This window comes from Muntiacus reevesi, chromosome 1 (assembly GCF_963930625.1).
Source record: "Muntiacus reevesi chromosome 1, mMunRee1.1, whole genome shotgun sequence".
Lineage (NCBI taxonomy): Eukaryota > Metazoa > Chordata > Mammalia > Artiodactyla > Cervidae > Muntiacus > Muntiacus reevesi.
The window spans coordinates 176,337,370-176,362,121 of record NC_089249.1 but is presented as its reverse complement, the minus strand read 5'-3'; the positions used below and the strand labels follow the sequence as shown (position 1 = coordinate 176,362,121).

The window sequence follows — 24,752 nt, the reverse complement described above, 5'->3', positions numbered from 1 at the left end:
TGTCTGAACACCCTTGGGCTCAAGGTCTGAGGACGGGCAGACTCCTGCACTTGGGGGGCAGCTGCAACCGTCTCAGGTTCTGAGACTTGGACCACACTGGACGGTGCCCTTGGCCCATCACGAGAAGCTCTGCCATTAAACCCCAAGGCCCCTGGACACACATCTCCCTGGGCTCACACCTGGACCGGTCTACCTGTCCCCCCGCTGTCACCTGCTCTGGCTCTCGGCAGTTGGGACTGTCCCCAGTGCCCCAGTTTCTGAAGGGTTCCTCAGGAAGCATATTCTAATTGTTAAGAGAAGCTCTGTCCTTGGAGAACTCTTAAAACTGAGTTATCACTTCTCAGTGATTCAAGCTGACTCGCTTCCCGAAAGCTCCCTCACACAAAACAAAGTGAATGGGTGAGCTACAAACAAATTTGCTCCTCCCAAGGAGTTCTCATCATGAACTTAAGTGCTTTTACAGGTCATTAGCTCCCTGGCCGAGGGGCTGGAGAAGGGAGGGAGCCGAGCTGGGGTCCTGGGGGCTGCCGCCCCAGAGGCCAATCAGAGTCGGCCCAAGAAGCTCTGAAATCATAATAACATGAGTCAACATTCAGCCAAATGAAATTTGCACATGCTTCTGAGCGCTGTCTGTTTTCTGAGGCCGGGCACCCTGGCACAGGGAGGGCCTTGGGGCTTCTGCATTTCTGTTTGGGCCACGGCACAAAAGTGGAAAAACGTCCTGATGCGTTTTCCAGCCGTTATCTGGTTTCAGGTCCCGGCAGTTCGGAGAAGATCAGTCAGTGCAGGTGGATGGCGGCGCTGGTGCCAAGGGGCCCTGGGCTCCCAGGAGGGCATGGAGCGGGGGTGTGTCCCGCTCGGCGCCCTGAGCTCATGGGACCCGCCTGCTGCTGGGAGAGGCAGGAGACAGCCCTCAGAGGAAGAGGAGACGGGGCCTGGTGCGGACGGGGGTCAAGGCCAGAGGGGCCTGAACCTAAATCCTCACTGTGTGATCGTGAACAAGATGGTGTGAGTCTGTGTGTGTGCGAGAGAAAGAGCGTGTGTGTGTGTGGATAACAGTGTGTGTGTGTGTGTGAGAGAGAGACTGTATGTGTGTGTGTATGAGAGTGTGTGTGTGTGTGAGAGGGACTGTATGTGTGTGCCTCTGTGTGTATGAAAGAGTGTGTGTGTCTGTGTGTGTGAGAGTGTGTCTGTGAGTGTGTGTGTGTGTATGAGAGACTGGGTGTGTGTGAGAGAGTGTATGTGTGTCTCTGTGTGTGTGTGTGTATGAGAGTGTGTGTGAGAGAGTGCATGTGTGTGTATGAGAGAAAGTGTGTCTGTGTGAGCATGTGTGTGTGTATGAGTGTGTGACTGTGTGTGTGTGAGTGTGTCTGAGCATGTGTGTGTGTATAAGTGTATGACAGTGTGTGTGTGTCTGTGAGAGCATGTGTGTCTGTGAGAGTGTGTGTCTGTGTTTATATGTGTTTGAGTGTGTATGTGTATATGTAAGTGTGTGTGTGTCTGTGAGCATGTGTGTATGTGTATGAGTGTGTGTGTCAGCGTGTGTGTGTCAGCGTGTGTGTCAGCATGTGTGTGTGTCAGCGTGTGTGTGTCAGCGTGTGTGTCAGCATGTGTGTGTGTCAGCATGTGTGTGTGTCAGCATGTGTGTGCCAGCGTGTGTGTGTGTCAGCATATGTGTGTGTGTCAGTGTGTGTGTGTCAGTGTGTGTGTGTCAGCATGTGTGTGTGTGTCAGCATGTGTGTGTGTCAGCGTGTGTGTGTGTCAGTGTGTGTGTCAGCATGTGTGTGTGTCAGTATGTGTGTGTGTCAGCGTGTGTGTGTGTCAGTGTGTGTGTCAGTGTGTGTGTGTGTCAGCGTGTGTGCGTGTTAGTGTGTGTGTGTGTCAGTGTGTGTGTGTCAGCATATGTGTGTGTCAGTGTGTGTCAGCATGTGTGTGTGTCAGCGTGTGTGTCTGTCAGTGTGCGTGTCAGCATGTGTGTGTGTCAGCGTGTGTGCGTGTTAGTGTGTGTGTCTCCCAGTGTGTGTGTCAGCATGTGTGTGTGTGTCAGTGTGTGTGTGTCAGCATGTGTGTGTATATGTCAGTATGTGTGTGTGTCAGCATGTGTGTCTGTCAATGTGTGTGTCAGCATGTGTGTGTCAGTATGTGTGTGTGTCAGCATGTGTGTCAGCATGTGTGTGTGTGTCAGCGTGTGTCAGCGTGGGTATGTCAGTATGTGTGTGTGTCAGTGTGTGTGTGTCAGCATGTGTGTGTGTGTCAGCGTGTGTGTGTCAGCGTGTGTGTGTCAGCTTGTGTGTGTGTATGTCAGTGTGTGTGTATCTGCATGTGTGTGTGTCAGCGTGTGTGTGTCAGCGTGTGTGTGTCAGCGTGTGTGTGTCAGCTTGTGTGTGTGTATGTCAGTGTGTGTGTATCTGCATGTGTGTGTGTCAGCGTGTGTGTGTCAGCGTGTGTGTGTCAGCTTGTGTGTGTGTATGTCAGTGTGTGTGTGTCTTCATGTGTGTGTGTCAGCGTGTGTGTGTCAGCATGTGTGTGTCAGCTTGTGTGTGTGTATGTCAGTGTGTGTGTCTCAGTGTGTGTGTGTCTGCATGTGTGTGTGTCAGTGTGTGTGTGTCAGTGTGTGTGTGTCAGCGTGTGTGTGTGTACATCGGCATGTGTGTGTGTGTGCACCCACATGTGTGTATGAGACAGACAGAGGAGACCTGATTCACGGATTGCAGTGGGGCCGGCGGTGCACATGGACGGGAAGCCCAGCTCCACTCGTGTGGGCACTGTCCACCCCCAGCCCTGTGATGCTCAGCGTCCCCACCGAGGGCCAAGCAGCCCCCAGAAAGCACCCTGATGCGAGCACGAGCAGACGCAGGATCCCACTGGGTCTGCACAGACGGCAGGCACAGGTGATGCGCAGGAGACACTTGCTGCACGGAGCTGAGCGGAGGGGGGACCAGAGCACGCGGCCAGGGGGGCATGCCTCCCAGCAGGCTCTGGGCAGCAGCCTGCGCCAGGGGGGCACACCTCCCAGCCCAGCCCAGGTAGGATCCCGGGAATCCGCCCTGTGACAGAGGTGGGCTGTGGGCACCAGTGACTGAGGGCATGGATGGGTGAGGGAGGAGCAGAGAGGCAGGGGTGCTGACTGCCCTCTGGACCCCCGGCCCCCACTGGGGGATGGGCATGCTCCGGGCTCACTGGCTGGAGGGCGAGGGCCCGCCACCCACTCAACAGTGGTTACAAGTGGTCGCAGTGCCCCATGGCTGCCCCTGCCCTAAGGCACCGGCTGCCCCGACTCTGCCGAGGTCCTTCCCTGCTCACAGGGCACACACTCTGCCTGGGGGCTTCACTCTCCCCGGGCCTCCACTCACTCCCCACCTGGTTGCCGCCCCTCAGCCCACCTTGAGCTTCCACGTGGAGACCTGCACTGTCTTGAGCAAACAAGAGCCCTGTGAAAGGACGTGACGGATCTCTGCTCCCCTTCATGGGAGTGGAGTGCCCTCTCCCTGGGTGACTGGTCCTGGGCTGCTGGCCCGAGGGAGCCCTTCCTGACCCTCAGACCGGCCCTCCCTCCACATGTTCAGCAGGCTTCCCACCAGGGCAGCCTGACCGGGGACTCGGTCAGTGTGGCTGTGATGAGCACAGCCTGGGGCCTGGGGCGTGACTCGGGATGGGGTCTTGCTAACACCGGGCTTTGGCTCCAGGTCCCTGCTGTTACAGGGTGGGGGCAGCACACTAGGATTGGGGGGCAGGTGGGGTGGAATTTCGGCACACACTTCTGGGCAGGTAGGGATGGGGAGGGGGAGCAGGGCGGAGAGAGGATGGAGTGTTGTAGAAAGTGAGGAGCGATTCTAGCAAACATCCCCAGGAGCGGCAAGCACCAGAGAACAGGTCAGCGGCCCCGGAAGGAGGCTGTGCGTGTGTGTGTGTGTGTGCATGTGTGTGTTTGTGTGTATGTGCAAATTTGTGTCTGTGCCCATTTGTGTGTGTGTTTGTGTGTGTGTGCGTGCGTGCACATTTGTGTTTGTACATGCATGTGTGTGTGCACGTGTGAACCTACATTTGTGTGTGTTTGTATGTGTGTGCACACGTGTGTGCACGCACATACATTTGTGTTGTTTGTATGTGTGTGTGCATGCACATGTGTGCGCATACATTTGTGTGTGCGAATTTGTGTCTGTGCCCATTTGTGTGTGTGTGCACATTTGTGTGTTTGTATGTGTGTACATGCATGTGTGCGCGTGCACATGTGTGCACGTACATTTGTGTTTGTGTGCATATGTGTCACACATATGTACATGCATGTGTGCGCACGCATTTGTGTGTGCACACGTGTGTGTGCACATGTGTGTGCGCATGCGCTCATTGACAGGATGGCCACAGGGCACATCAGCTAAACTGAGACACTCCTGAGAGTGACGGGCACTGTCACTGACCAGGGCTGAACCAGGCTGACCCCGGGCGATGGGCAGGGGCAGACACCCCATTGACAGGGCATCCGTTTCTTACCTCCCCCCCACACCCACAACCTCACCTCAGCCCAGAGGAGCCTGCTGGTCGACGTCATCATGGGCGCACCAGCCCTGTGCCTCCCTAAGACACTCCACCCCCAGCAAGACACACAGTCCCAGCGGGCACACATCCGTGCAGGTGCACCCACAACAGCGACGCCCTCCCGCCTTCCCTGCAGCGCACCCAGCGCCCCCGGTATTGCACAGTTAGGAGTCTCTTCACAGTCATGGCCTCAGGCTTATCCTGGCTGTCCCAGTCCTTCCAGACGCTGACATGCCCTCCCTGGGTATGGGTCATCGGCAAATGCTCGCTGCGGCCTCCAGCACTAACATTTAATGAGGCGTGCAGAAGAAAAGTGGCTCTTCCAGGGGTGGGCACTGGGGTCTGCAGCTGAAAGCACAGACCCCCCACACTCTCACTGTGTAACTGCAACTCCGAACACACGAGTGGGCTGGTGCAGGGGTTCCAGACGGGGCCCGATAAAGGCCGGCCGTGGGGCCTGCGTCTGCAGATGCCCAGGCCTTCACTGCTGAGCCGCCGGCTTGTGAACGAGGTGGGGTGCAGCTGGGGAGCGTGCCCGCCTAGAGCTGGGGGCCGTGCTCACTGGCAGAGAATCTGGTTCTGCACAACCCCGTGGCTGTTCCTGCAGAGACCTGGCAAGCCCTGCCTTTCTGGAATCACACTCTGAATAGTGGCCCCTCTGCCTGCGCCGGGGGACCACAGGTACTGGGCTGCCTCTTAGCTTTCCCTATGCCGTTTCCCTATGCTTCATGCCGTTTCCTTCTGGTCTTCAACCCTCCTGTGATTCCAGCCCAGGGCTCGCTCGGAGACCCCAGCCCGGGCCACACCAGCCCATCCTCCACACTCTTCCTCGTCAAAAATCTCTTGGCTGTATCTGCTGTCTTCATCTTCTGTGTTTCCCTGACAACAACTTTCCTGAATTAAAGATTATATTAAAAATATTAATTATATTGGGAAAGAAAAGGCACCTTCACGATCATATGTGTTTCCAAACAGCCTCACAGTAAGCGGAGCTTCTCATTCAAAAAATATTGTGTTGGATTCCCCAGCTAAGAGATGTGCCTTATCAAGACAAGCACAGAGCCACTGATCCATCAGAATGGGTGTGGAGAGAAAAACCCACGCATGTATGTTGAAACTGGTGGAGTGCTGTTCTCAGTTGCATCCAACCCTCTGAAACCCCACGGACTGTAGCCCGCCAGGCTCCTCTCTCCACAGGATTCTCCAAGCAAGGATACTGGAGTGGGTTGTCATTTCCTCCTCCAGAGGACCTTCTCAGGCCAGGAAACGTATGTCTCCAGAATCTCCTACATTGCAGGCAGATTCTTTACCACTGAACCGAGCCACCAGGGAAGCCCATGTTAAGTACCAAGAGTTAAAAAACCGCAATAAACAGACGCAGCACAGTCGTGGTTCTTACCAGGAAGGCACACACAAAAATTTCTCAGCTCTTGTTCAAAAAAGTCCTTCACTTTTCTCATGAAGGATATAAGTGATATTATCTAGTTTCTGTTTCTCTGAATGGAATATTTTTGTTTCATTATATAATCTGATTATTTATCTCTAGTATGTATGAGCACATTCTTAACATCTTCACTTAGTAACTGGCCTCCATTCTAAATATTTGTTTGGTTCTAATGGTTCTGAATTGGTTTCTTTTTTGGTTGCTGGGGGCAGAGGGGCGGGGCAAGGTCCCAGGTAGATAATTGTGTCTTCTCGGAATAACAACACTGTTGCTGTTCTGCTTTCCAATCATCCCGTCTCTATTTCTTTTTCCTGTTTCACAGGTTCCTGTTCATGTGCCAGGCAGTGTTGCCATACAGAATGCTGCTGAGGATACTCTTGACCTTCATGCTAAGGCAGTGATGGCCATAATAGTTTCTGGAATAGGTACGCTTGGTGAGGGTGAGGACGAATCTTATTGTAGCTTCTGGAGACTTGAAATACCAGAAAAAGAGATTTTAATATCAGAAATACATAACATTTTCCCAGATGCACCTTCAGCATCTATTGAGATGATTATATTTGTTTTCTTTTTTGACCGTGGATGGACTGGATGGAGTGACTCAGGGGAGAATCAGGAACAATGTCAGTGCTTCTGACACATATTGACAGTGTGTCCAGAAACCTGGTGTGCGTGCGCACTCAGCTGCTTCAGTCATGTCTGACTGTGACCCCATGGACTGTAGCCCGCCAGGCTCTTCTGTCTGGGATTTTCCTGGCAAGAATACTAGAGTGAGTTGCCATTTCTTCCTCCAGGGGACGTTCCTGACCCAGGGATCGAACCCATGTCTCCTGCATTGCAGGTGGAGTCTTTTACTGCTGAGCCACTGGGGAAACCCAAAAACCTGGCCAAGAGACCCAAATGTTCAATGGGCCTTCTAGTCCATAAATAAAACCTCCTTCTAGTGGGCCTTAATCTTTGGAAATACTGCTGAATTTATTTTTCCTATACTTCACATGGAATTTGATCTAAAAGGAGGTGGGTCTCTTTGTTTTTTAAATCTCCAACAGGTTTTCGTTTACAGATATGACAAACACTGAGATGTTTTTTCTCTTTCTTAACTAGTTGCTGGGTGATGGAGGTGGTCCCCAGAGGGGGACTCTTCCTCAGTCCCCAGGGGAGTGGGCACATGAGGGTGCCCCCTTCCTGTCCGAAGGATGCTTCAAAGTAGAAGGAATCACCTAGACAGAGCTCACTTGGAGCCTGACGTCTCCGGAGGCTCTTCATGAAACATCTGACAGCCATTCTTTTCCCAGGCTCTGCTCCTCTCAATTTTGAAATTCTTTAGGAGGAAGTTAAGAGCCACTCAGAGCCTCCTGGTCCCCAGTGCAGAGCTGCCTGGATGTCCACCTTGACCTTCGACTCCCCTCTAGTGAGGGCTCGGCAGCTGCTGCATCTCCAGAGGGACCCCTGGTCATCTCACAGTCACCCAGGGGGCCGAGGCAGGGCGGGTGGCTGGGGCTAAGTTCTGCCAGCCCCTCACCACAGCCAATGAGTAATTTTGGACTTGAGCCCTGGCCTGTGGGCCTTGGGAGCACCCCTGCCTCCTGGCATCCTGGTGCCTCCCTCCAGCCTTGCCAGACAGGGGAGCCCCATGAGAGGTGGGTCCTCTTATCTTTTCCTGACTTTTCTCTATTGCATCAGAATCTTCTGAAGCAAATGTGCACTTGGGACCAAGCTTTGCAATTCCAGGGGTCTTTGCCAAAGATCTGCGAGGTGACATTTGCATCTGTTTATTTATTGTTTGGTGCTTGGGGACAGGGTAGAAATGTGCAGACACCCATGACCCCCAGAAAACGGGCTGAGGGAGTCACCATGGGAACTGGTCTGGCTGATTTATGGCACTCCCGTGACCCAGGTCAGGAAGCTCAAGTTCACAGCATTTTCTTGGCGCCCCTCTACTCCTAAACGTCCAGCTCACTGCAAGCCAGTCCCCGTCTCAAGGTGATGTGCAATTCTTCAATTTCCTAACAAGTAACAAATGCCAGCCACGCGAAAACAGAGCACCCAGGTTGCACCCTGGGTTGGAAGGCTTGGCCGCCATCACACAAACTTTTCATTGCTCTACTTTGATCTTTTGAGTCCATCTGTTCTCCCCCCAGGGAGAAGGCTGCTGGGGTTTGTCCCAGGGGGTAGCACCACTGGAGGAGTCTGGGAAGTGGCCTTCTGAGCCTTGACTAAGCCCTACAGCTGGACCTTCCCTCTCATCTGTCATCAGGGATCCCTGAAGGGCTAAGTGTCTGCTGTGTCCCACCCCAGAAGGAAGACAGAGAGCTGGCTCCACTGTGGCCTGAGGCCGTGACAGTGTCCAGACGTCCCCTGTCCCCGGCTGGGGTCTGCCCGCTTAAGTCAAGCCATGGAAGGGATGGGAAAGTCAAGGACAGTTCTGCATTGTTTCCCGAGTCCTCTGGTTGTAAGACAGGGGATGGTGTCATGTTGAGGATGCCCTGTCGTCCTTCACTGATTTTTGCGCTTTCATGCATTCGGCACCAAGTCCCAGATAGAGGTTACACAAGCACAAGCGCTCCGCAGGGAGGGGTCTGGTGTGGCGGAGAGAGGGAGCACATCCCAGTAACAGAGGAGCACGTGCCCCTGCGCTGGGATGGCTCAGATACACGGGAGCCCAGGGCAGATACCCCTCTACCTGAAACCCAGCAAGCATCCAAACGATGCCCACCTTGACCTTGTCAGAGAGGCAGCCTCTGCAGATACTCCAGGAGAGGAGAAAAGGGCCAGAATGCATGATTCTTTTTTTAGAAAGCTACCTTGAGGCAGTTGGAAATGGACCTCGATGGCAGTTGGCGGAGACTGGCATCCACCAGGGAGAAAGTCAGCGGGCCGGTGTCCAACCAGGACACAAATCATTGCAAAAGTTCAGCCTTCTGTTTGGAGGCAAGGGACATTGCAATGTCTCGTTGGGCCGTATCCTAACATTTTTTCCATTCTTCTGCAAAAGGCGAACATTAAATAACTAAATTGGACACTTTAAGCCCCAGTAACATGGGACTGAAGAGGAACACTGTGCTTGCAATTAAGATAACCACAAGAGGAAAGGCAGGAGCTTTGAGCAAATGAGGTTTCCATTCTACTGGGCTCAGTAATGCAGGAGGAGTCCACCAAGGGCCTGGAGACAGCCATGGCCCCACATCCTTGCTTCCCTTGAACAACGGAGGCCGCTAACCACCCCCGCCAGGTCTCGGCCTGCCATGCTGCAGGAAACCTGTCTTCTGGGAAGATGGTGCCCACTCCTCACCAGCCTGCCCGGCCCCCTCGTCTCCCATAAGGGCTCCTAAGTTCTCCAAGAAACAGATCGCGTCTCAGCCTGCTGGAGAACGGCCAGTGACTATCAGTAACATTAGAGCAAGTTACAGCCCAGCTTTGGGGTGACGCAGAGTCCCCGTTTTCAGGGCAGGTTTGGGGACAGGGACCGTAGACCAGAGAAGCCTAGGTTTCCAGGCTCTCCTGAGTGAGATGTGAAAAAAACACATTTCATTATTTTCTTTTTGGCACTGAGACATTCCAGAACATTCCTTACAGGCTCACTTATCAAGTCTTTCAAAGACAAATGGGACTCTGGGTTGAGTTTGGTTTCTGCCCTCCCGGGAGTTGGGGGGACTTGGTAGCACATAGCTGTGGCGGGGGAACATGCAGGTGTGGATTCCAGCTGTCTCTCCCACCCGCCCCTCCCCCAGCCGGCCCCGCCCTGCCCCCACGCGCATCCCACACCCTGGATGCTCTCACACCCCACACCTGCCGTCCCCTCCACCCAGGTCCCTCCGGCGATGCCCTGCTCAGCTCTGCTAACCCTCGACCTTGGCAGGACCCCCCTGCCTCATGCAACCCTCTGCTCAAGCCTCCTCTTCAGAGAAGCCACGAGTGACCAGGGTGATACCAGCCTCCTGTCACCCTTCCCTGTGTCCCCAGCTCTGCCTTCCTGCACAGCCCCTGCGGCAATGACTTGAAGTCTGCTTCCTGGTGTGTGTCCTGCCTGCTGTCCCCTGCCCATCAGGCCAAGCTCCATGGAGGCAAGAACCGTCTTTCCCTGCCCTGAATCCCAGCCTCTAATTGGAGCCCAGCACACAGCTGGAGCTCAACCAATTTCTGCCCGAATGAAGGGCCGGGTCCACAGAGTGCCATGCCTCTGTCTGGCCTTCCCAGGAGATGATCCCACCGCTGTCTGGTTTGCAAGCCACTCTCACACCACGCTGATGTCCATCACCAGTGGGGGCTTGCACGTCTGTCTCCCCAACTGGGTGGGGAGTCCTCCACGGGAGAAACCCAGTCACGATCACCTTTAGTCTCTGAACAGCCAGGGCTCAATGAACGTGTGCACAACGTGGAGACAGGGCTCTGAATGCCAGCGCCTCTGGACTAGCCCAAGAATGTGTGCTCCGGGCCACACGTCCCAGACCTCACATTTGGAGCTGCAGGACGGGAAGACGGCTCACAAGGTGAACCGGTGCCTGCTTGGCCCGACGCACCTGCCGCCTCGGCGAGGCCACCTGCCCCCGGTCATGCCCCGCCACCCCAGATCTGTCCCTCTTCCCATTAGCATGGCAGGAACACGTCCTGAAACTCTTCCTTTAGATTATAATGAAAAACACATACCATTACACATTACCGTATATAAAATAGATAAACAGCAAGGACCTACCGCATAGCATAAAGAATTATACTCAACATTTTACAATAACTTATAAAGAAAGAAAATCTGAAGGCTGTGTTAGTGTTACTCACTCACTAAGTCATATCCAACTCTTTGCAACCTCATGGACTGCAGCACGTCAGTCTCCCTGTCCTCCTCTATCTCCCGGAGCTTGCTCAAACTCACGTCCATCGAGTCGGTGATGCCATCCATTTCATCCTCTGCCTCCCTCTTCTCCTTTTGCCTTCAATCTTTCCCAGCATCAGGGTCTTTTCCAAGGAGTCAGCTCTTCACAACAGGTGGCCAAAGTACTGGAGCTTCCACTCCAAGGATATACAAATGCATACTCCAGGGATATATATGTATGTGTGTATCTGCAATATCTTGCTAGTTTGGGCATACAACACAGTGATTCAGCTTTATATATGAACAGAGATTGCATGTTGTTGTTTAGTCACTAAGCTGTGTCCAACTCTTTTGCTACCCCATGGATTGCAGCCAGTCAGGGTCCTCTGTCCATGTGATTTCCCAGTCAAGAGTACTGAAGTGGGTTGCCATTTCCTTTTCCAATAGATTATATACACACACACACACACACACATGTATGTGTATAACTGAATCTATGCTATACATCTGAAACTAACACACATACTATAAATAAACTCTACTTCAATGTTTTAAATAAATGTGGGGGGAAATGCAGCATAAAACTCACCATCTTTACTATTTTAGGGATATAGTTCAGTAGCATTTAAATATCACACAGTTGTGCAACCAACCTCTCTGGAACTTTCTCATCTTGATAAACTGAACCTTTGTACCCGTGAAGCAACATCTCCCTTATTTCCTCCTCTGCCCAGCGTCTGCCTCTAGGACTCTGACCATGCCAGAGACCTCATATGAGCGGAATCACAAAGCATTTGTCTTTTTGTGTCTGGCTCACTTCTCCTGGCCTGATATCCTCAAAGTCCATCCACAGCGGAGCCTGTGTCAGCAGGCCCTCCCCTCTCAAGGCTGAGCAACATTCCACCCAAGGGATACACTCTATTTTGCTCACCCATTCAGCCATCAGCGAATACTCAGGTGGTCTCCACTGCTTCACTGTCAACGATGCTGCTATGAACGTGGTGCACGAATCTCTCTTGAAAGACTCTGCTTTCAACCTTTTCCGGTGCTTTACCCAGAAAAGGAGCTGCTAGGTCACATGGCCCTCCTGCAAGCCTCTGAAGAACCTCCACACCGTTTCCACAGCCGCTGCTCCATCTTACCTGCCACCTACAGGGCACGCTTCCCCACATCCTCACCAACGCTTGCTGCTTTTCTGCTTCATGGAAGCAGGCACCATAACAGGTGTGAGGCCGTGTCTTACTGTGCGTTTAATTTACATTTATCACACGGCGAGTAATGCTAAGTATCTTTTCCTGTGCTTGTCAGCCATTTGTATATCATCTTTTACATTTCTACTTCTTTATGTTTTTGATGCAGACAATTTTTAAAGTCTTTATTGAGTTTGTTACAACATTACTTCTGTGTTATGATTTTTTTTGTTTTTTTTTTTGACCCTGAGGCATGTGTGATCTTGGCTCCCCCATCAGGGATCAAACCCGCAGCCCGCCCCTGTGTTGGAAGGTGAAGTCTTAACCACTGGACCACCAGGGGAGTCCCCGTGTATCAACTCTGGAGAAATGTCTATTCAGGTATTTTGCCTATTTTTAAATCTGACCTCTATCGTTGCTGCCAAGGTCGGAAGTCCTTCACATATCCTGGACTTGCACGCATTTTCTCAGACACACGATTGGCACATATCGTCTGCCATCTATAGCTGCCTTTTCACTCTGTTCGTTGAGTCCTGTCATGCACAGAAGTCCTTCCAGTGGATGGAGTCCCATAGGCTTATTTCTGCCTGCCTAGCCTGTCTCCTGAAAGGTTTACTGCCAGAGCCCAGATTGTTCTTTTTGGAAGGAGAAGATTCCGTCTCCACGGGGTAAACAAGCCGCGGCCACAGCAGCCGGTGCCGGCGCTTCTCGCGAACTCCCTTCCTCCAGAGAGCTCCTCGTGCACTTGCCTGGTTTCCGTTCTGTGCCCTCGAGACCACGATGCCCGCTCCTCAGTGAGCTATGCCCGCGGGGCCACCTCTCCATGGAGTCCTCCCTGGCCTCCGCAGGGAGCAACTCAACCTTCAGACGTCTGCATCCCTCACTCCACGCCATCTGACTGGCCACAGTCAGCATGGTCCACCCCACCTGCCTGACTGCACGGCGCCCCCATCTCCAGCGTCAGAGCAGGCAGAGACCAGGGTGCGGGGCGTCCTGCTGCGGCCGTGCTAAGCCACCGCCTCTGATCCTTTTTTGTCCCCGCATCCTCCCCGCCCGGAGGCTGGACTGTCGTGGGGACTGATGGGTGCAGGACGGGCAGGCAGGGGCTTGCCGAGCCTGTGCCCCGTCCACGCTAAGCCCGACCAGCCACATCTGCACGTGTGAGTGACCGAGGACCTGGAGACTCAGCCAGCTCAGAACACGGCTCACCTCGCAGACCGAGCCACGCCCTCCCCAGAGGACAGCACCTTCTGTCCTGGGGGGACCAGCCAGGGGCCCCCGTGGGCCAGCCGGCGATGGCAGGACGGAGTGACATGGAGGGGAGGCTACCCAAGGTGCTGTGTGACTCGGCCTCCTCCTCCCCTGGCTGAGACCTGCAGCCTCATCCCTGCCCCGAAGCCCACTGGACCGGAGCTTTGCCCAGCATGTGCTGGGATGAGGGGTCAGCTCTCGGCCGATGGCAGTTTGGGGGCTTGGAGCCCATCAGCTCTTGGCCCCACCGAGCCCCAATCTAAACAGGACGATGTGCCAGACGATGCCCAGGCCCCTGAGTCCCCCAGGAGCCTCAGGCTGGTGCGGCCAGCGGAGCCCCAGTACTCGGGCTTGGGTCTCAGGGACGTGGTCCGCGCCACGCTGTACTGGTGTGTGACAGGGAGGTGGTCCAGCGGTGCCAGCTGCTGCCCCGGGCTTCCACTACCTGCGTTCCTTCCTTCAGCCATCCTCTACCTCCACATAAAGAGCCTCACTCAGGCAGGAAGCGAACCCCTCTCCTGCCTCAGGCCTGCGGGCCATCACCTCTGACTCCTCCTCCTTCTGACACACCCCACCCTCTGGGTCCCTCCTGGTCCTCCTTCCCGCATCATCCAGGCCCTTGGGGACACACCCAGAGACCTCGGAGGGGGAGGTGCCCCACCTCCGGCCACCCAGCCTGCTCACCAGTTTCTTTCTGGTGAGGATGCTGCTGCGCTTCGTCCCTGGGTTCGAGGCACGTCCCAGGTGTGGAAGGATGACCCAGAGCCCACGCCTGGTGGCCAGTCTGTCCACCCTGCCCTCCGTCTCTGGAGGCTGTTTGCTGGCAGCTTGCCCAGGGCCCACCTCGTGCACCTGGGCACACAGGGCGTCCTGCAGACTCTGCAGTAAATGCGACTTCTGCCTTCTCCACGGCTATCCAGACTCACCTCCCTCCTATTGCAGCCGCCCCACTCCAGGAGAGGGGCTGGGTTCTCCTTGGTGCGCCCTGACCCTCAAAGTCACTGCAGAGAGACTGGTGAGTGTGTGTTTGAGACAGTGTGTTGAGGTCAGAGGAGATATCACACAGTGTAGAGCATTACAATTCTCGAAAATCACCAATCACACCCAAAATTCATCAATTACCCACCCCCAGATCCGGATGTGTGTCTTCCCCATATCATCAAAAATCACCAGTCACTCCCCAACATCACCACTCACGCCCCCCAGATCTGAATGTGTGTCTTTCCCACAACACCCCCCACCCCGCTACCAGGCTAGGACGTACTGGGGCAGCTCTCTGTCCCTCCCCCATCCCTCTCCCTCCGCCGAGAGCGGCTCAGGAGCATGTCCCCTCCAACGTCACAGCCCCCCACAAACCATCATTGACTCCTAGTAAGGATGAGGCCAATGCTTTGTCGTCCACAAGCCCGAGGGCCCCAGACAGCAGCTGGGGAAATGCACATCACCAGCACTTTATCCTGTTGCACGGAAAATGCACTTTTGTGTCACAGACACAACGTGATTTCTTTGTGCACTTGGTAGGAAACAGAGGGCTCTCCCGTGACCCCTCGCCTGTATTTTCGCATCATACGAACACGCCCCGTGTGCAAGCCACATGTGCGGCTTCAGTCTGGGCCAGGCAGATGCACACAAAAGCAAGCCGTGGTTCCCAAGGCACCCCCATCCTGAGGGTCAGACGTGCCTGGAGAGACTTCCAGCACCAGGGCCACAGTACGGGGAGCACGTGGGGCGGGGGGTCGCCACAGACACCACCGCTGGCTGGCCTCAGCCAAAGCCACTCGGCATCCCCACCAAAGCCACTCGGCGTCCCCACCAAAGCCACTCGGCATCCCCACCAAAGCCACTCGGCGTCCCCATCTGCGGGCTCACAGTAAGAGCACCCACTCATGGGGCAGCTGCAGGATGAGAATCAACTCTACTCATCAAGGCCGGGACCCGGAAGGAAGCGCTGCGCTCACGGCCTCAGCAGGCCCCTCGCTGGTCCCCCGGGCTCCCTGTGCTTCTCCTGGGCCGTGTGGTTCTGCCCGACACCAGTCTGGAGCGGGGGCGCCCTCACACCCCCATGCAGCCGGGACTGTGGGTGGGAGGCACCCCCCGAGCCACCCCCAAGCCTGGTTTCACCCAGCTGCACCCTGGGGGCCTCTGACCCCCATGGACCCATCCCTTAGAGCATAGGAGCCCAGAGAAGGGACTGCTCAAGGGGCGGTGCCCAGAAGGGTGGGGTGCAGGGCAAGGAGCAGTGTTCCGTCTGCGCCCAAGCGGGCCAGGCCGGAGGCACCCAGGGGCGGGTGGACCCCAGGCAGGGTGGGCCCTGGGCCCTGCATCTCTGCAAGGCAGCCCAGGCTGGCTCCCGCCTCCCCCAGACCTCCCTGACACATCCCATGCGGTCTTGGCCCCGGCCTGGGTTCTAATGTCCTGGGCCCCTTGTCCCCTCGCCCAGGCCGACCCTCAGGAGCTGGGCGCTGCCTCCTGCCCCGGGCTCCTGGCGCCCCATTCAAGCCTTCCTGCTCTGTTTATTTGCACAGCCAGAAGACAAAAAGCCATCGCTCTGAGTCACTCCTGTTCCCCAGTCGGCTCTGATTCATGCAGGAGGCCCACGGCGGGGACTAACCCGGCCGTTAACCTCTTGGTTTCTTTATGTCTCTACAGCAAAGGCATGCGTGGTTTCAGATTGAGAATTCAGGCACAGCCCGTTGCACCCGCGTGCTCGTAGGAGAGCTGCTGAGGACAGGTGGCCCGCAGGAGAGGGCCTGCCCCGGGCTTCCCCTGCTGGACACCTCAGAGCCACCTCACCCGGCAGTGATGGAAACTTACAAACATTTCAATCGTCCTGCACAGGATCGGGCCATCTGGCAAGGGTGTTTCCAGGATGTGCCAGAAGTATGCACCAACGCAGCCCCGGGTGTGAAAGAAGACAGGCTCAGAGAAAATTCAATGACAGTTCAGAATCGGAAAGGAAATGTGAGGCTCAGAGCCAGGCTCAGCCTGGGGACCCTTGGTTGGGAGGTTGCAGGTACAATTCAGACCCTAGAGGAGGCTGTAAATGACCAGGGTCCAGGGTTCGAGAGAACCTGACTTGCCCAGATGGGAGGGGGTGGAAACCCACCAGCACCACCAACCTCTCCTTGGGTCCTGAATGTGTGAGGTTCGTCTCCAAAGGCCAGGAGTGAGGGGTGAGCAATTTCAGTCTTGAATCCCAGTGACCGGTGAACACAAGTGACCCCAGAAGGGAAAGTGGTCCTCTCTGGGCCCCTCTGAGTCTGCGTTAGGGGGACCGCCTGTTCACTGTATCTTCTCCACTTGCTTCTATTAATACAAATTTGAAGTGGTTCGTGATTAAGAGCAGATATCTCCCAGTGCAGAGAGAACAGAAAAGAAAGACGAATGAAGAGGCTGAACCCAAACCGAGGGCGGGGGTGACCACAGGGGCAGAGGATGAGCTAAGCGCCTGTGCCGATCTGCCTGGGAGATAAAGGGCGGAAAACAGAAAGATGTCCGCCCCCTGCCCCCCACAGGCCGGCCTGGGGTTCCGCTAGGGAGCCCGGCTGGGCCAGGCTGACGGGTTCTGGGAGAAGACATTGGATGATCACGGCATGAAGGGCACTGCGGTGCAAACACAGCGGACGGGGATGGAAGGGTGAGCAAGGATCACAGAAGCAGCAGAAACTATCTCGGAGTTACTTCCGGAGGAACCGAAGCTGTGACTCGGAGAGGAAGCTCCAGTGAGGGCGGGTTTGTGGAGGGCAGAGGGCTTCACCGGGGGGACTGGGGTGGGAGGGCGAACAGAGTCCGGAGGAAGGGGTGCTTGGGATGAGCCCTCCTCTCTCTCTCTCAGCAAATCCCAGTGGCTTTTCTCAAACCGTGTAAGTGATGCATGGTATTTGTGGAAAATTTGGAAAATAAAGGAAAGCAATAAAAATAAGGAGGAGAGTTCGAGGCTCTTCCATAGATTCTAGTCCACAGGCATCTGTCCTTAACCTTTCTCTGGACAAGGACACCCATGCGACCACACATACAGAATCTCCAACCTGCGATCGTATTGGGTCTTATACCTGTTTCCCTCCCATTATTACATCTCTGCTGAGACGTGAAGCGAAGTGAAAGTCGCTCAGTCGTGCTCAACCCTTTGGGACCCCATGGACTATACAGTCCATGGAATTCTCCAGGCAGGAATATGAAAGTGGGGCCGTTTCCTTCTCCAGGGATCTTCCCAACCCAGGGATGGAACCCAGGTGTCCTCCACTGTAGGCGGATTCTTTACCAGCTGAGCCACCAGGGAAACCCTACATCTCCACTGATGCCACAAAATTTGCTGACTGTATAGTGTTCCAGTGTAGGGACAAACCACTTATTCAACAGCCTCCCAGGACACTTTAAACATTTCCCTCCTGTTAGCTAAGCTGATAAGAATGTCTTTGTTGCAAGGCAGAGCCACAGTGATTCACTCAAGATAACTCCTGAAAGTGGATTTGCTCCATCCAAGCCACTTTCCAATTTTTCAGTCTTTTCTTACCTACTGTCAAAACCTCTTTAGAAAAATTTTACAACTTATCTTCTCCCTGGCAGGGACAAGAGGCCCTGGCTCTTTACAGTTTCCTCAATAATGGGAATTATCGTCATAATTATATATGTATTATTATACAATAAATAAATAATAATAAATTACATAATAAATAAAATAAGATATATCGTATATATAAAAAGCAGAAAATCCACTTTAATATAAAGTCATGTCCTCCTATTTCATTTTGAGTTTCTTGGCTACTGTTGAGGTTCAACACTTTTATGTGTACTGGCCAACTGAATTTGCTCTTTTATAAATTCATATATTTTGCCCTTATTTTCTGCTGGGTAATTATATTTTCTCTTGTGGCTCTTTAAGGGTTCTTTGTCTTGTTAAGAATACTTATTCATTATGAAACAGATTGCAAATACTTCCTAGTTCCTTTCATAACTCTGAATATCCCAGCTCTTTGGCACTTGAAGTTTAACTTTTCAGACTTTCTCCTTGTGACTTGTGTTTGCTGTTCCTCAGATGAAGCTCTGAGCGCAGGAGCCAGGCCGTGAAGGCTCCATCAGGAGCCAGGCTGTGAAGGCTCCGTCAGCAGAGCCCCTTCAGTTCCCTCCGTGTCCCCTGTCAGACTCTGGGGTGGGTGAACCCCGGGGTGCGGGGGCATGCATGGCAGCGATTCCCGCCGAACAGAACCACGGACCTTGGTGGGACAAACCACACTCACTGTGTCCGCCTGGATGCACCGGGAGGCCCGATTTCCCACTAGCTTTGTGGCAGACGTCTTCACGGAGAGGCTGGGTGGTACCTGGCCAGCTCCGGGCACGGGGAGAGAATGAGGTGGGTGGAGGGCGCTCCCCGTCTGTGTGCTCCCAAGGGTGCCAGCCTAGCCCCCGTCCCCCTGAGGGTATGGGGCCAGCCAGACATTTCACTCGGGCTTTTCTGTAACGTCTTGTGGAAACACCCAAACGAACGTTCTGGCCAACCTGATATTTCTGAGTCTGTGGGATCACCGACGAGATGGACATGGGTTTGGGTGGACTCCGGGAGTTGGTGATGGACAGGGAGGCCTGGCACGCTGTGGTCCATGGGGTCGCAGAGAGTCGGACACGACTGAGTGACTGAACTGAACTGGACTGAACTGAACTGATATTTCTGAAACCCAGCTGGAGGAAGGATGGAGATCCCCCCGGCCCCGACCCTGGACAGGGCCCTCCCTGGACTGTTGGCCCGGTGCCCACAGTGAGTGGCCCACGGGGGAACGTGGCGAGCCCGCCGCTCCGTCACTCAGAGCAGAGGTGGGGGCCAGCAGAGCAGCGTCCCCGGGCATAGCGGCGCTGGACTGCACCCGTGCACAGTACCCCCATGAGTTACCACACGCCCTCTGCATTCGGGCTCCATGCTCGCACCTGCGGGAGGAAACACACCGCACGGAGGCATCAGGGTCCCCGGATGTGTCTGGCTTGTGGGGGGCACCTGGGTTCTTGTCAGGAACCAAACCACTTAGCTCGGGGAGCCGGCGGGCAGCCGGGGTCCTGCCTTGTGTCCCCATGTGAGTCCTCGCAGAGCAGCTCGGGGGAACCTGTCTGCTTCCCTCCTTCCCCCTGGGGGTTTTCTTTCTTTTTGGGGGGGGAGGAGGGTGTAGGGGACCAGGAAGAGGGGAACAGCAGCAGCATCTCTGCTTCCACCCCTTTTGGAAGAGTCTTCTCCATCAGCTTCCAGCTCTCCAGGACCCTCTCGTCTGGATTCTCCAAACACAGCCCATGAGCCCAGCACCACCTGTGGGGTCTTAGCCAGCGAGTCAACGTGCAGCCGGGGTGGCACCATGAAGGCGGTGGTGTCCTTAGGAATAGACCCGAACCCCGGCAGAGGAAGCCCCAGGTGAGCACGCACCCTCCAGCCCTCTCGGTGGGTCCCCGGGGCGGTGGCCAGGAAGCAGGTGAGGGGTGAACACGTTCACGAGGGCACCACACCCGTTGGCAGCCTGGCACAACTGTGCCTGGGGACACTGCTCTGCTGTCCAGGCACCTCTGCTTGGAGCACTGGAACCGGGGTCTCGCCACGTCCCCCTGGGCACCGCACCCCATGGACACCAGGCCAACACTCCAGGGAGGACAGCAGACACATCAGCGAGACAGGGAGAGACGGCCCCCCAGCCGGCCCTGAACGACGTCCTGCCCCCTCCTCCCCTTGTCCCTCTCTCTGCAGGCAGCTCCCATGAGGCTGGTCACACGTCCACTCTGCACTGGGCCAGGGTCCCGGCCCCGGGAAAGGAGACTTTGGAGACAGAGAGGGATTCCTCCATGAGAGCAGCTCAGGGCCTGCAGCCCCCTTCTCAGGAATTGCCACATCAGGGCGGCCACAGAATCCATCCCCTTTGAGGGTCTCTGAGCCTGTGAACTGGACTGAAATGGTCTGATGGGTGGGTGGGCCCCGAGCTTTGGGGAGCCCACTGCTGGGTGTGATGGGCTCCAGGGCTCCCGGGCCAGCCACCCGCATGGGTGTGGACGATGCTTCTGCTCCGGTCCACTGGGTCACCGGCCAGCAGAGCAGAACCCTGCGGCCACTCTCTCCCCTGCCCCCTGCCCACCCCCCAGCGCCCGGCCCCCAAGCAGAAGCTTCTGGAGGTACAATTGACAGGCTGCCAAGTGCGTTGTCAGAATTGTTTGAGGAACGTTCTCGATGAAGACGTAACAGAGATTTCGAAAGGAAAACGCTTTTAGGCTGCACAAGCTGGCGAGATGACAAGCCTCTGATAAGGCCTGAACCACGTGGACCAGCGGATAACGTCTCGGGAAAGTGGACAAAAGCAGACGGTCTCGCCCACCTCCACCCTCGAGGCCTACTGGTCACCAGAGAGGCCCAGGGTCTGACTCACAGGAGGTTTTTTTGGTGCTAAAATACACATAATATACAATTTATCATTTCAACCATTTTAAAGTATACAATCCAATAGAATTTCACTCGGTTGTGCAAACATCATCACTATCGAGTTCCAGACCTTTTCCATCACCCCAAACAGCCATCCCACACCCGTGAAGTGGTCCCATCCCAGTCCGCCCCACCCAGCCCTGGTCCCCGGCAACCACGAATCAGTTTTTGCTTATTCCGGATATTTCATACAAATGGAGGCACACGCTTTCTGGTCTTTTGTGTCTGAGTTCTTTAACTCCGCATTAAAATGTTTTCAAGGTCCGCCCATGTTGCATGAATAGCCTGAGCCAGAGCACCGTTCCCTCCGCCGAGTAATGCTCCACTCGACAGGCAGAGCGCACCATACTGACCCCCTCAGCTGGTGGACGTCCGTATCGCCTTCACCTCCGGCTGCTGTACACAGTACTGCTATGGACATCAGTGAACACTTCGGTCTGAACACCTGCTTTCAGTTCTTTGGTGTATACACACAGGAGGAAATGACTGGCTCCTACTGGCTCTTGGAATTCTGATAACCACAGAGCTGTCTGCAACTTACTCCACCTTTTTACAGACAAGAAGACTGAGTCCCAGCGAGGCTATGACATGCCTCAGCCCAGAACTGCAGGGCTGAGAGCAGGAAAGTGCCCGCTGCATGTTCAAATTCAGGGAAGTCCTACTCAGACCCTCCCTCCCTTAGACACAAGACAACGGGCTTCCCCCAACAGATTCACTTGGAGGCCTAACCTGCTCCCACAAGAGCAAAGCCTTTGCTCTCTAATTATAGTCTCCCCAGATAGACCATGTCAGAGAAGTTCTTTCTAAAGGAAAGAATTACAGATGGTTTATTCCGGAAACGGTATTTTCACTGAAGAGCAAAATGCATTGTGGAGAGACACGGTGACCACATACAGTCACGGACATTTAAAACCCTCAGAATTCATGAATGACTGCTTCACCCTATGAAGCGCCAGGCAGAAGGGAGCTCAGCGTGTGATGGAGACACACCAGCTCTGCTTTCTGTGTCCTCACGTCCCTGTTGCCTCTTTCTGGTTAGAAAAAGTGAAATCATGTAATTAACGCTGAATGACACTCTCTGTAACTTTCAAAAAATACACAACACAAGCTGATTGTCCAAGAGCGTGCCTCATAGAATGTGCACGTCGAGACACTGCTGAGGACAGGCCAGGAGGGTGAGCTCTGTCATCCATGCAAATAACACTTTATCACCGTTAGGAGCTTGGCCGCTCCAGCAAAGGACGCTTCATAGTGTGGTCGCTCGGCTTCTCTTGGCAAAGCCAGGCTTGTCTGTTTCCTCTGCGACCCTCGGAGGTGGGCAAGTGTCTTTAGATGAGGGGGAGCTTGAAAGTGAAATTTGACGGAGGGGCTGGATCCCCCGGAGAGGGAAATAAACGCTGAGTTCCCGCTGCCTCCTGTTAACCTTGGCAAAGACTGAGCCACACTGGGCTCACGCTCAGGCATCCGTGACCTGAGGGTGGATCAGGAGCTGGTCCAAGACCCGTCCCGTCCAGCTGAGCACTGAGAAGACCCGAATTGTGGAGACCCCCACCTGGGGTCCCCGCCCCTCGGGGGAGGGACCACCCTGGCCACCAAGCTCTCAGGGGCCTCCGCTTTCTCGGGCACCCAGAGACGGGGGTGGGGCCCTGCAGTCGGGGGCCACCTCTGATGCCGCCTCGGGGTGATTCTGAGCCCTGGGGGCACGTGGCAGGTGAAGGCTCCTCAGATCCTCGTTTAGAGGCCCTGCAACCTCCGGCCCGGGGTGGCATCCCAGCAGGGTTGAGGGAGCCCTACTGAATTTTACAAAGTGTCACCTTCTGGGAAGACCAGGAGGGTGTGGCTCTGATAAACCACTGTCCTCTGGGTTCCTGAGGGAGCCTTGGGGGTGACGATGGGTCTGCAGGGACCAGCAGGGGGAGGTCCAGCTTCTGTTTCCTTATTAAGGGGCCTCAATCCCCTTGATCACCCTATTTTTGTGTGAAATTCTCCACACACCACTTTTCCTGTTCATACCTTCACTTTCTCTTTTACTTTTCCACTCCTGAAAAAGTTACCCTTGTCATATTATGAAGCTTTAAGTGATTGATTCGTGTTTACAGCATCACTGGAGATGCATACAAACATTGAATTACTCAAATACAATTCTTCAATGTAATAAAACAAAAGTGGATGTAGATAATAGCAATCTTTGAAATGAGCGGATAAACATATCATAGTCCCTGCTTTTTGCTTACTATTTAATTAAAAGAAAATCTCTAGCCTCAAAAAACTGTCTTAAAGAGACTACTGGAACTGGCAATAATTTAACATCCAGCAAAACAACCTTGACTTAATTCTGCCCTTAGATACCTGACCGTGGACTCTTGACATGAAAGGGGTGTACATGAAGATCTCGTGCAGCTCTGAAACGGGCTCCATGAAATTCCAGCCCCGGATGCACCCGCTGGTGGAGTCCTCATGTGGTCCACGCAGCTCTGGCCAGCTGAAGCAGGTCATTTTACACAAGAGAAATCAACAAAACAGGACACACCACGCTTCCTGGGTTACAGATATCCATTGGGGGACTTCCAGTATCAGTGAAGCAATTTTCCTAGAAAATATTAGCGACAGTCACTAAGGAGAAGGAATCGCCAAGCACATGGGCGTGTGTAGCAGGGGGCACGGGGGATCTGACTGCACATCTGTTGCTGAGCCCACTGAACTTCCAGAACGCCCGGGACCGCTCAACTCGGAGAACCTGAGACATGCACTAATTCCCTGTGCCTGTGCGTGATATCGTGGGATGTGATGACGGGCTCTGCGTTCCTCCTGTATCACCTACTATGATATAAAACCTTATGTGGACTCCAGTCAATAACCGTGATAGATTTCAGCTAAAGAATAAGCACAAGAAAGGGTGCGGGGCTGTGAGGGTTGGGGAGGGAGAGGAGCTAAAGAAGAAACGCTCACGAGACAAAAGAAAATGCACCAAGGAACACGTCTTTCTCAGGTTCCACCAGCGCACAGAGATACCATGAAGGAGGACACCACTTGGCTGTGTGCATTCTGAAGATTTTGAATAGTTCAGGCCCCCCCGCATAGTCCGCAGTTTGGAGTGATTTAAATTCAGGAAAATTAATCTTCAGGGAAGACATTATTTGTCAATTGAACCCAATTATGTGAACAGAATGGTTCCATCCCTGAGTCGGGAAGATCCCCTGGAGGAGGGCATGGCAACCCACTGCAGTATCCCTGCCTGGAGAATCCCATGGACAGAGGAGCCTGGCGGGCTACAGTCCATTGAGCTGCCAAGAGACAAGACTGAAGCGACTTAGCACGCACGGATGCCTGTGAACAGAGATGTGGTGATGCTCAACTTGAGACAGAAAATAACAGCTCTTCCTCCCTCCTTTTCTCTCCAATTTGCAGGAAGGCAGGCATTTCCCAAAGAAACAATAAACACCTGTGTATTGGTCAAGGTGGTCTCATTAAGAACAGGGCTTTCAATATGCCCGGCCTTCCGGAAGTGACCCAGTAAGGATCGATCCTGTTAATGCTGCAGGCGAGCTCGCCTTGTTCTTCCTCCATGGACTTGAGCGTCCGAGTTCTAAAAGCAGACGAGCAGGGAGCAGGCACTTCTGCACCCACAGGGCCAGAAAGTCAAACAAAGCAAACGGCTTTTGACTTCTGATCCCACTGCGCTCCCTGCAAATGAATCTACTTAAGGGACTGAGATTAATGAAAGGAAATAGCAGCTCAACGTCCATTTCTGGGTCTCCTGATTGAAAGAGGACGCTGCCTGCTCGCGTTCTGACTTCCAGGATGTTAAATCAAAATGGAACACACAAAGAAACCCACCGCGGTAAACTACGGGCCTGTGTTTTCTTTCAGGGAGTTTGTTTATTTTACAAGCTGTCCCTCAAGAAGCCCTCACTTGTCTCTGGAGCAGGCAAACGTCTCCTGACTCTCTAAGGAGAGGGAGACTCTCAGATAGAATGTAACAGAAAGGCCAGTGTGACATTTTGTTTGAACAGCCACAGAAGACTGCGGGAACAACAAAAGCTGGGGCATCTGTTCTCCACGGGGGGGTCAGAAAAAGGC

At 54.3% G+C, this 24,752-nt stretch overlaps 1 protein-coding gene across 2 annotated transcripts in view; it reads right to left on the bottom strand.

The window, feature by feature from the left end:
- The window catches only part of TWIST2 (twist family bHLH transcription factor 2), a 52,339-nt gene that overhangs the window by 20,956 nt on the left and 6,631 nt on the right, over nt 1–24,752 (bottom strand). Inside the window, exon 2 of one of the 2 annotated variants that reach the window (XM_065917178.1) lies at nt 20,836–23,262. The exons of the other annotated variant lie outside the window; for it this stretch is intronic. The gene's annotated coding sequence lies outside the window, so the exon portion shown is untranslated. Of the gene's footprint in view, nt 1–20,835; nt 23,263–24,752 lie in introns of those variants that run through there. 2 annotated transcript variants of the gene reach the window in all.